The sequence below is a fragment of the Ascaphus truei genome, chromosome 5 (genome assembly GCF_040206685.1).
Source record: "Ascaphus truei isolate aAscTru1 chromosome 5, aAscTru1.hap1, whole genome shotgun sequence".
In the NCBI taxonomy this organism is placed as follows: domain Eukaryota; kingdom Metazoa; phylum Chordata; class Amphibia; order Anura; family Ascaphidae; genus Ascaphus; species Ascaphus truei.
In genome coordinates, this window is record NC_134487.1 from 62,058,078 (window position 1) to 62,071,158 (window position 13,081).

The 13,081-nt window shown below is 41.6% G+C and overlaps 1 protein-coding gene and 1 long non-coding RNA gene across 16 annotated transcripts in view; one reads left to right on the forward strand and one right to left on the reverse strand.

The window, feature by feature from the left end:
* CADPS2 (calcium dependent secretion activator 2) overlaps positions 1-13,081 on the forward strand; it is a 516,545-nt gene that overhangs the window by 226,567 nt on the left and 276,897 nt on the right. The window lies entirely within an intron of this gene.
* LOC142494384 (uncharacterized) overlaps positions 1-13,081 on the reverse strand; it is a 32,992-nt gene that overhangs the window by 16,827 nt on the left and 3,084 nt on the right. Inside the window, exon 3 of the long non-coding RNA XR_012801406.1 lies at positions 2,259-2,388. This is a non-coding gene — a long non-coding RNA (uncharacterized LOC142494384). The remainder of the gene's footprint in view (positions 1-2,258; positions 2,389-13,081) is intronic.

The window sequence follows — 13,081 nt, forward strand, 5'->3', positions numbered from 1 at the left end:
TACTTGCTGACCAAGGTTGTCCGTCTTTAAATTCTATTCCATTTGTTTTGATCTTTGTAGATTGACAGATTTGTTGAATCTCGCTTTGGTCCTGCTGGGATTCATATGGAGGCCCACCTCCTTACTTGTGAGTTCTCTGATTTGTTGCTGAAGGTCACCTGGACTTGTAGCAAAAATAACAATGTCATCTGCAAATAGGTGACTCAAGTATTCACTGTTGATTTACAGTATATATAAAATCACTGATCAAGACAATGTGAGGAGTTATAGTATACTGTAAGTAGGTAGATCCAGTCCCTACAATTACTACACTATATTAGTTTCTCTTTTGTCATTTATGTTTTGTCTCCTGAGGCTACATCTGCACTGGGATATAATTTATAACCATTAATGATTAATAAAAATAAAACTTAATCCATATTGCGCTTGTCCATGGCCCCTGAAACAAATACACTGTGGTAATTCGAAAGGTCAATGCCCAAGGGGCAGTTAGTTTCCTTTAATATGTGTCTATCCATAGAGGTACTGTAGATTCCAGTGGCTGGGGCTGGACAGATCTGGTAAAAACTGGGCAGGAGCCATAGGATGATGCAAGGTCAGACAGACACGTGTCATGGCAAGCAGCAGGCAGCTAGAATCAGTCAAGTGGGCACAGGTCGAGGCATGCAGTAGGTAGGTAGAGTCATTAGGCAGGCATGGGTCGAGGCAGGCAGCAAGCAGAGTAGAGTGATCAGGCAAGCACGGGTGGAAGCAAGCAGGAAGAGCCAGCAGGCGGGCAATGGTTGAGGCAGACAGAGTAGTCTGGTAAGGCAAGCATGGATCGATGCAGGTAACTTGTAGCAGGATACAATAGTAACAGTAGCCAAACAATCTAGTTTATCCAGCAAAGGACAGGAGAAAGGGGCTGGCCTTAAATAGGCAACAAGGGGATGTGTCAGTAAGGGCTGATCTGGATCAGCTGAGTGAAGCACCTCATACTGTAGGCACACTGAGGCAGATGATCTGTCCAGGTGCTGATCTGGTCTGGCTAGCTGCCAGAGCTGCTGCCCTGAGCAGCAGAGGTCACAGGTTGAGGGAGGGGGAGAAAGAGTAGGTCCAAGCTGCAGAGTGATTCCTCTTGCATGGTTCAGGAGTAACAAGATTCCTGGATCAGAGAGCAATCTTTTAGTATGTACATCATTCTTTTTAAAAGCCTAATGAGGCAGCTGATGAGATTGAGGCCCCCGGCTTTCGAACTAACCTCAGTGCTGCATCAGGACATATGAACAGGGTTTCCCTGTCTCACTAGTGGCAGGAAATCCATCCTGTTACACTTAGACAGGTCTGAAACCCTGCTTTTCACCATTATCTCTTACACAGTGCTTTAACTGCAGCCAGGGATTCTGGGAAATTACATGCAAATGAGCACACAGTGTCACCTGTCACTGGAACATGCGTCATTTATTCTTTTACTGGCTACAGTATGAAAAAAATAAATGGTCTAGGGACATACTGTAACCGTTTTTGATGGCCAATCGGCATTTAGCCGAGTTTGTAATCAACAGTAATCAGTCGTGTAGTTACTACTAATATTACTCTCCAGAAATCACTTTACTGAACATAGCATATGAATCTCCTGCTCCCTCACACCAAGGAAAAGCAAGGTCATATTTTCTACAAGTGACCTGCTTTCTGTACAGTTCTTCTTGTGCAAGTCAGTTACTTGGAGCAGCTACTGTTTGTATGATAAGAGAACTGATATGTCATGGGCCCATAGACAGGACAAATGTTGCAGGAGTGACGATGCCTGGAATAGCACAAATACATCCACCATTTATAATATGACAATTAAGGAGAAAGTGGCAGATCTGAAGCAGAAAAAGACATAGGGGTGTAAGGTATATTTTATACGTTTCAAGATTGACGATTTGTGCAGCCTGACACGGAAGACCCATTGAAATCCAATGGGGCTTCTGTGTCAGACCGCACAATTTGGGGATCCCGCAGCTTATAGAAAATACCCCATAAACTGATAAGATGGTATACAACAAAATGTTTTTCACAGATATGTTCATACTGTTCCCACAAAAGACAACACTAGAAAAATAGAGACAATTGAATTATGTGGAGCACCAGTAGAACAATTACAATGTTGGCCATGAAGGGATCAGCAGAGAACAGGATTTATAGAATGAGACTGTTGCAGTGAGTAGGCAACAACACGTGGGGGTTAATTTAGTCTTAAAAATGTATGTGCAAAATAACATAAAGCAGCTTACTTTCAGCAAGGTTCAGAATAGTCCATTCAAACAGTCCATAACATGGCTGAGCTCTTGGTCCACAAGGCTAAGTCTTTAAGCAAGAAAAGGCGGGTCTGTGATTCCAGTAGCAGCATGGTCCTGCAGGGTTCTAGGGTAAGACACAGACAGCAGTAAGTTCCAGGACTTTAAACCCTGCTAATGGTTTAAACTTGAGAGCTGTCTAATTACTTCAGGCTGAGATTTTACCAGCTCAGCGCTGGACTAAACAGCTAAACATGCAAAGTAATTAGGCAGGGAAACTACCCTGTCTCAGAGACCCTAAGTGATGTACAGTATAATCATCTCTAATATCCTCATTATCCTCATGTGTTAAAAGCAGTTCATATTATTTTTGAGAATATATTAATTGCAGTTTCGGTCGGCACAGTGGGACCTTCTTCAGGGGTTTGTGTGTATATATATGTGTATATATATATATATATATATATATATATATATATATATATATATATATATATATATATATATGTGTGTGTGTGTGTGTATATGTGTGTATATATATATATATATATATATATATATATATATATATATATATATATATATATATGTATATATATGTATATATATATATATATATATATGTATATATATATGTATATATATATATATATATATATGTATATATATATATATAAATATATATATGTATATGTATATATATATATAGGCAATACGATACCGCACTCCAAATGAATATCAAAAATCCTGTATTATTCAACAAAACATCATATCCAACGTGTCATCACCTTGACAAAGGTCCCGTTTGAGGACCGAAACGTTGGATATGATGTTTTGTTGAATAATACAGGATTTTTGATATTCATTTGGAGTGCTGCCTCTGATATTCATCCACGTGCGGTATCGTATTGCCTATTTATTTGTACAGGATTTGCGCCCATTTTTTCTATTCAGACAGAGTGCCTATGGTTCTTTATTACCTGCTGTATACACACACACACACATATTTCATGTCACCAGAGAGGGCAGCATTGTTAACAGTTCTTGTGGAGTAGCCTCCTATGGCGCTTAGGATATGGACTGGAATGGAATCTTCTGTGATGTTTTTTCAAACAGGGAATTCCTCAGAGAGGGTGACAAGAAGCAAACAAAAAACACCGCAATAGTGTATTACCTTGGGGCATAAATTACCATATGGGGCAAGATATACAGAGCATTTATTGGTTAAAACAATTGTAACAAAGCAAGGGTTGGCTGCCGCTCTCCGTGGATTGGAATAAAATATATTACTGGGAGAGAATAATAGGGTGCATACGGGATATATAAGTAGGTAAAGAGGGGCGGTCACAGAGGTGGCCAAAAGATGCCTATTTGCACTCGCTAGACCAGTTAGTTAGGCTAGGAAACATTCAATCCTTGGAGATAACTCCATAGCCATACACAATTATAAAATCATATTTATTAAACATATATACAACAGACTTAATGTCTAAAATACCACTATGTGGTTGCTAGAAACACGGAGGGAGCACCGGGGTAGTGCAGTGTAGCTACGAGAGTGATTCAAATTGTAAAAGACTGTTGTTTAGTGTACTGTCATATAAGTTCTGCTGGTGTTCCCATCATAATCCCATATTAATATCATTAAGGTGTATAACCTTTGTAGTGGGTTAGGATCACAGCGTGGGAGGGTACCTAGGTAGTATTGGCTTATAGCCGTGTATGGTGGGGCTATGTATGTAAGGGTAACGTCCCTATATGTCACGTGATGTCTAGACCGAATTGTTTAGGGACCCCTATACACTGTCCCTCTACCTCCCTAGAGTAAGGTGCCTGGTGCGCCTGATGTATGCGCCCCACTCGGCAAAATCAATAGTAATCTGAGCGTCACTACATATAATATGGTTCCGTTTTTAGTTAGGAAGCCAGTACTGTTATTGGTGCTGTCTAGATGCATACACCAGTATGTCTGTAGCGCGCTCCCTTTAGCTGTTCATACGACCTGTCAGCCTGAAAAATCTCTCAGTTGCCCCCTTAGTGTTCCTCCGCGACTCCAGATGACGTCACCGGAAGTGCGTCATCACGTACCAACGCACGTTTCACGCTCGTAGGCGCTTCGTCAGGGTAATGGGCCTGACGAAGCGCCTACGAGCGTGAAACGTGCGTTGGTACGTGATGACGCACTTCCGGTGACGTCATCTGGAGTCGCGGAGGAACACTAAGGGGGCAACTGAGAGATTTTTCAGGCTGACAGGTCGTATGAACAGCTAAAGGGAGCGCGCTACAGACATACTGGTGTATGCATCTAGACAGCACCAATAACAGTACTGGCTTCCTAACTAAAAACGGAACCATATTATATGTAGTGACGCTCAGATTACTATTGATTTTGCCGAGTGGGGCGCATACATCAGGCGCACCAGGCACCTTACTCTAGGGAGGTAGAGGGACAGTGTATAGGGGTCCCTAAACAATTCGGTCTAGACATCACGTGACATATAGGGACGTTACCCTTACATACATAGCCCCACCATACACGGCTATAAGCCAATACTACCTAGGTACCCTCCCACGCTGTGATCCTAACCCACTACAAAGGTTATACACCTTAATGATATTAATATGGGATTATGATGGGAACACCAGCAGAACTTATATGACAGTACACTAAACAACAGTCTTTTACAATTTGAATCACTCTCGTAGCTACACTGCACTACCCCGGTGCTCCCTCCGTGTTTCTAGCAACCACATAGTGGTATTTTAGACATTAAGTCTGTTGTATATATGTTTAATAAATATGATTTTATAATTGTGTATGGCTATGGAGTTATCTCCAAGGATTGAATGTTTCCTAGCCTAACTAACTGGTCTAGCGAGTGCAAATAGGCATCTTTTGGCCACCTCTGTGACCGCCCCTCTTTAAAACAATTGTAACCTCAATTGACATAAAACATGTATATAATTAATAAACAGTTGACTTTTCTCCTGCTAGAATAAGGAAATCGTTCTCCTGCTAGTTTAAGAATTGTGCTTCCAAGCGCTTGTGCTTTAAGAAGCTACTTTGCTCCGCCGTTGAGTAAAATTGAAATCCTACTCACCATCCATGAGTAGGACATGTACAGTGGTTCGGGGTCTTTTTGCAGGGGTAACCGCTTGCCATGGGGTGCAGGACGTCCTTTCAATGCGGGGGGAAAGTGTTACGGTCCTCGTGGTTTGCTGCCGACAGAGTAGTTTCACCGAGGACCGTAACACTTTCCCCCCGCATTGAAAGGACGTCCTGCACCCCATGGCAAGCGGTTACCCCTGCAAAAAGACCCCGAACCACTGTACATGTCCTACTCATGGATGGTGAGTAGGATTTCAATTTTACTCAACGGCGGAGCAAAGTAGCTTCTTAAAGCACAAGCGCTTGGAAGCACAATTCTTAAACTAGCAGGAGAACGATTTCCTTATTCTAGCAGGAGAAAAGTCAACTGTTTATTAATTATATACATGTTTTATGTCAATTGAGGTTACAATTGTTTTAACCAATAAATGCTCTGTATATCTTGCCCCATATGGTCATTTATGCCCCAAGGTAATACACTATTGCGGTGTTTTTTGTTTGCTTCTTGTCACCCTCTCTGAGGTATTCCCTGTTTGAAAAAACATCACAGAAGATTCCATTCCAGTCCATATCCTAAGCGCCATAGGAGGCTACTCCACACGAATCCTCTCATCCGGTTGGAAGATACCGGATTTACCTCCCAGGCAGCTCAAGGACTACCCTCACTAACTGTATCACAGGTTTTGTTCCAATATATGTACTGTTTATAACACTGTATTATTCTGTATACACTAGCGCTTATATTGCACTTATTATTTTTCCCCCATTGTTAACAGTTCTGCCTAAACATTGTCTTGCGCATTTAGATTTTTATTTGTTAAGAATATGTATCCTATTTGTGCATGGCTTAATACATCTAATCATTATATGATATTAGTTATTTTACAGTTCTTTTTAACAATTACAATATTTTACTTTATATGACGTTGCATTATATCCATGTGTGCACAGAACGGAAACAGAAACAACAAAATCTTCCCCAAAGAAGGCTGAACCTGAGTTTTGGTATTGGAACAGCAGTGAGATAAAGTGACAATATACATACTAAGCTTGGGTCTCGAACATTATTCTTCCATGTAAAACACAGTTCAATGCTTTTAGGACTGTTTATCAAGTACTTTCTTACTTTATGCTTATACTAAAATATTTGTGCTACTATGTCCAATTGATACCCTGTGTTTCTCTAGGAAATACTTTTCATAAGCATCTGGTAGAAAAGGTGTCCCGTCAATTCTAACGGATTCAGAGATACTTAAAGATGTTCCTTCCAATGCTTCCAATCTTTTGTAGTGAAGTAAAACTGAAACTACTCTGGCAAATATTCTCCAAATCCTGGCAGCTGTTACCAAATCATTTTTATAACGGTCATTTTGTGTTATTGGATATCCTCATTATTTTGAAGGCCAAGCTAAATGCCATTCCAAGGGCAAATGCAATCCAAGAAAATGATTGTAAGTTAAATGCCCGGTTAGCACACGCACAACCACTTCTGTATCCAGCAGTTACTTGCGATAAGGGTACAATATACCACTGACATGACTCAATACATATATTAAAAAATCTTTTTTTGGATCCCTAGCTCTTTATAAGCATACTTCATAGAAATACCGACTTGTTATATAGCCAAATTGGAATTAATGTCTACAAAGGTGATTTTCAACAGGGATTCACAGAAACCGTGGGCATCCATAAAGGGTTCCCTGCAATTTTCAGGTAATTAGAGAAAGTTGAAATTCCTTACAATGCATCTGATCTCAGATACGCTATTAGAGAGGGTTGGGGTTCCTCGTTATGCATCTGATCTCAGATGCGCTATTAGAGATGGTTGGGGTTCCTCGTTATGCATCTGATCTCAAATGCGCTATTAGAGGGTTGGGTTTCTGCAGAATTTCACAATATAATTATAGCGATCCTTAACCAAATAAAGCTTTCAAAACACAATGAGCAGTTATGTCTCTATATATTTTTTGATTCTGCATAAGCATCATTGTTGTGTAGTGATTTCCACTGCCCAGAAGATGGCTCTGCTATACTTACTTACCAAGCAGTAAAGTGGATACAGTATATATACAATAAGTAATGAAATCTAACTTATTTAATAAAAAATAATAATAATTGTGAACCAATTTAGATAGCAGTACATACTCCTTGGCATGATGGTTTAAAATACCAAAATGCCAATCTGGGTTTTATTTATTTTTATATATATATATATATATTAAGGTTATGGTGGGTAAAAAAAAGTGACAAAAACCCTCCACACTAAAGCATAAAGCAACTGTAAATATTACTGTATGTTCATTTGCATGTCTTAGACAGGTCTGCAACCCTGTCTTTCCCCATTGTCACCCAGCATACAGCGCTTCCACTGCAGCAAAGGATTCTGGGAAATTACATGCAAATGAGCACTCAATGCCACCTTTTGTCTCAAGCTCGTATTAAACAAGCCAATCCTCAAGCCAATGCATGCTGTTTTAAACACAGCTTTTAGACAGAGGCTGGGATGAGATGCAAAGCCATTAGACCCACTCACATACATGTTTCAACCTTGATGTGTATCATCAGTGTGAGGTTGGTCTTAATGGCAAAGCAGGTTTGAGACTAGACTAGGTAATCACCACTGTCATTAAGGGTTTTTGTCACTTTTTTTACCCACCATAACCTTAATGACAGTGGTGACACTGTGTGATTGAAACTCCAGGCCAGAGTTTACAGTGGTTCTGGTTTTCATTCACCTGCTCTCCTAATTGAGGAAGAGGTATATATTGCAGTTAGGTTGGTGCTCAGTTGCTCTTAGAGCATGGAGGCTGGGAGGATGCTGCTCCCCAGGATCCAGGTCGGGGTAGACGACCCCCTCCTGTGTTGCAGAATCTGAGAATCTATTGGGACGCTGTCCCCATCTGACAGTTAAGGATTCAATGTTATATCTGTGTGTTATTTAATGTTGGTTACTGGCTTACCCAGCCAACATTGCAGGCAGGGATATGCATGTGAGTTAGACTCCTGACAGGAGTAGATGTTATTTTTATGATGTCTTTTGTTTCTTAATGTGATAGTGTTTGAAATGTTTAGTGTTACTAATGGAAAAATAAACTGCTGAAGGTTGAGATCTGAGTGCCTCTTGTGTATATACACGTGTTTGTCTTCCTTTTCTACAAATTAAACCGTAGAAGACATATATATACAGTATGTATGTACAGTATGTATATATGTATATATATATATATATGTATATGCATTGAGCTCTGTCTGTGTTTCATGTTCGTCTCTGGTTTTAAATTTAATATTATATATATATGTATGTATGTAAGGTTGAGGGCTGAGTGCCTCTTGTGTATATACACGTGTTTGTCCTCCGTTTCTACAAATTAAACCCTAGAAGACTGTGTCACAGAGAGCCTGGGCAAACAGCAGCGCTACACAAAGGGAGCCGTTTGCCACATATGGTGGAGAATACGGGCAGACACTGAAAGGTCTGTGGGTTTGAGAAAAAATGTGGGGATTTAAAATGGCCGCCCGGCCAAAGTAAAAGTGCAGACTCTGCAAGTGAAGTCTGTGCCACTCTGCATGACCAGTTGGGCTTACAGCATACACAGAGAATGTGTGGAGTGTGAGTGCAATAGCATCCAGAGGTACAGTAGATGAAGATATGTTAAGGCCCTTAACCCAAGTAGATAACTATTTTTTTTGCTGAAGAAAGTGAAAATTACATCTAGCAAGTGCTGAGTGTAAAGTCTGTCCCGTTGGGTATGAAAGGATTGCTGTGCTGTGTAAAGCTAACACCATAAGCAATGTGCTGAATATCAAGTTTGCCCTGCCGGGTTTTAAAAATGGCTGATGTGAAATGTTTGTTTTGTAATGTACATAACCGTGCAAAACAGTATCCCTACAGGCCATACGATGATGACGATGTCGACTCCTCGTATGTGGCCCCAGGAAGAGAGCTGTAGCCAAAGAAGAAATTAGTGTGCTGGGCCTGTCATGAACTAGGTCACATTGAAGACGTGTGTCCCCAAATTTCAAATACAAACAGCTGCAAAAGCAAACATAGTCCTGTGAGCGCAAACAAGATGTGGAAGCTGGTAACAGTGAGTGTGTGCCTAGTACTACTGATCTCTCAGGATCTGCTAAAGCAAAGAGAAAGAAAAGAAACGTGTTTCTCAACCCAAAGTGGAAGTGACCGTTACACTTAGTGAGCCTGCGATGTCAGGACAATGTGCATCAGAAAGGTGCAGAGATGTGCTGCAGACCGGAATGATGGGCGGAGTCAGCATAGGAACAGCCACAAAAGAAAAGGAGGAGCAAAGGGAAGCTGAATCCTTGATCCAGGATAAAGAGGCCTTAATTTCTGCACTCCAAACTGCCCGCCATGATCATGAAGTCCTGTGGGAGCGATTGGATATGGAACGAGAAACTAATGCTGAAGTACAGAGGCATCTATTCTTCCAGCTTTACAAGAGTACGAGGCTTTGAAGAAAACAGAGTGTCTCTTACGGAGTGAGTTGGAGAAGGTAACGACTAGTCTGTAAAGGGCCAAACGCCGCAATTGCTACCATGGATGAAAAGCAGAACAAGGCTGTCAAACTGATTGCTAACCTAAAACAGATATGTAGGAAGGCTCTACAAGAGATTCACGCTCTCAGCACAGAGGTGGAACACTCACGCCAGGCGGGCCATGGCCTAAACACAGAGCTTTGTATGTTGAAGGAAACACATGAGAATGCCCTAAGTGATTAAGAGACTGTAACGAGAGAGAATGCAAGTCTGAAAGAGGAACATTCAGATTTGTCTGACCAGGTTAGTGAAGGAAAGGAGAAGCTTCACCAAGCAGAAAAAGTGAAGGCACAATTGTTCCAGGAAAATTTGGATATACAGGCAGCACTGCAGAATGCAGAGAGAATTCTGGAAAAATAATGCCTCTCCCTGGAGCAGTGTACACAAGCAGAGCATATAGTGCAGAACCAGCTGCATGTGCATCTACAGGAGGCCAAGGAGAAGCAGTGGGTCCTGCAGAAAGAAAGTATCCAGGCTGCTCACAAAGTAGAAGTTCTGCAGGAGCGTCTGACTACCCAGTGTCCCCCGCAGAGCAGCATGAGGAGCTGAAGGCCATTTTGAGCGTCACAAGAGCATCTCTGGAGGTGGAGCTTAGAGGCCAGGTGACTTTGTATGAGAGGGAGCACGAGAAAGTCCAGAAACTAGAGCAAGAGATGGAGAAGCAGAGAGGCTGCACAGTCCCCAAAAGTCAGTACACTCAGGAGAAAGAGGTGTGAAAATCGCAAGCAGCGACGACCCTGGGGATAAAATCTGCAGAGCTCCAAGACGTGAAGGATGCGCTGATGCAGAATCAGAGCAAGCACAAGGAAGAGATGGAGGCCCTGAGTGGAGAATTGCAGGATGCAATCAAGAAACAGAGGTCTCTCAATGAGGAACTGGACCGGCTCCAAAGAGAGAAAAGCATTCTTATACTTCAGAAACACTACAGAGCATTTATCCTTACGAAGGATGGCGAGAGAAAGCTATTTGTGTAAACCCTTTGTGACTGTCGCCTAGAGAGGGATGAAAGCTCGCCTGCTGTTTCGCCAGAATAAAGCAGCTCAGATTATTCAGTCATACTGGCGAATTCGGCAGCAAAGAAAGAAGTATCAATACTTGAAGGAATGCGTGATTCTACTACAGTTAAAGGTTGGGAAGTATCAGCAACAAAGACGCTACTGGGACGTGGCAAAAGCTACCAGAGTGATTCAGTCTGGATATCAATCCTACCTCCTAGCCAAGCAATCTGTACGTTCCTATAAGCATATCTGCAATGCCTTTGCAGTATTACAATTTGCTATAAAGCTGGAGTCTCTAAGAAGAATAGGATGGAAAGGCGTCCACGATCATACGAGGGGAAAAGCGTCACCGGAGTTCCAGTGGTACTCCCGTTGGAATATGTTAATGAGCCAAGTGGCTGGCCTGACACTGCGCTAAGAGACCGAGATGACCGATACCCACAAATCGCTGGACCTCACGGCCAATGAGAGGGCCTGGCTGCAGCTGAAGCTGGACAAGGTCCGAGAGGAGCATGACAGCTGCAGGTCAGAAATAGACAAAAGAAGACCAAGGAAGGTGAACTCAATGCCCTCACTGATGACAGAGGAAGGAGATACAATTTATTTTGATAGTGTTTCTGTTATTCCAGAAGCAGGTAGGCACCCTCCTGAGAATACTGATAACAAACTCCTTCAACTTGTATTCAAAAATCCAGATCCTCTATTTCATTTGCTGTGTTCAGATGATTATTAAACGAGTGAAGACACTCTGGCCACCACAGAAGATGTTTTAGCCAAGTGGGTGGCAGTTCTGGCAAATAAAAAACTGATGGATTATCCCGATAAAGTTATTAATATTGACTGCGTGCAAGATATAGCAAGCATTAAAATGAAGTCTGAGAACGTAATGGACTGGATGTCAAGAAAAAAAAATGTGTGGGAACTAACCGATTACATTACACGTGCGGACTATGTCACGGACACTTAACCTTGCAAATAAGCTAGTATAGTTATGTGGTATTATGCCTCTCGGATGAGCAGTGCATGAATATGGTAAGGTTGTATGTTCTGAAAATGTAGGTAAGACTACAAGTTGGTATACAGGGTTGACGGCCCTTAACAAGATTACTACGTAATGGAAAAAGTTAATGGCCCTTTTTATATAATAATGTTCATATTCTAGAGTAGGAAAACCCCAGGGAGGTGATAGAAACTGCCCTGTTTCGTGAATATATATACAGACAATGTTTATCATATCCTTGGTTATAGGAAGTTGTTGTTACTAAGAAAAGTGGTTTTGAAAATGGTTCCTTATTGAAAGGCAACAAAATATGTTATGCTCAAGAATAGTATGATATGATGAAACATAGTGTCAGTAATTGCTGCACATTGTCAAATTGAACTCTTAGGAAAAGGTTCACATTTGTTTCCAGTGAACGCTTAATGTGTGGGAATTAGCTCAAGTGTTTTAGAAGGGACACTTTGGTATACTGTATATCTATGGTCACTCACCCCAGATGGTGTAATCTGGGGGGGGGGGGCGGATATGAGACATAGTTCCAGAATATTAGGCAGCCGTCTGTCCGATTTAAGGCAGAAAGCGGAAAAAAGGGAAAAAATTATCCATTCTACAGTTTCACATTTGCTGACAGCGTGGGATTGAAACTCCAGGCCAGAGTTTACAGTGGTTCTGATTTTCACTCACCTGCTCTCCTAATTGAGGAAGATGTATATATTGCAGTTAGGTTGGCTGCTACAGTCTCTCTTAGAGCCTGGAGGCTGGGAGGACGCTGCTCCCCAGGATCCAGTTCGGGGTAGACGGCCCCCTCACGTGTTGTAGCATCTGAGAATCTATTGGGACGCTGTCCCCATCTGACAGTTAAGGATTCAATGTTATATCTGTGTGTTATTTAAAGTTGGTAACTGATTTACTCAGCCAACATTGCAGACAGGGATATGCATGTGAGTTAGACTCCTGACAGGAGTAGATGTTATTTTTATGATTTCTTTTGTTTCTTAATGTGACGGTGTTTGAAATGTTTAGTGTCACTAATGGAAAAATAAACGGCTGAAGGTTGATGGCTGAGTGCCTCTTGTGTGTATACACGTGTTTGTCCTCCTTTTCTACAAATTAAACCCTAGAAAACATGTGTGTGTGTGTGTGTGTGTGTGTGTGTGTG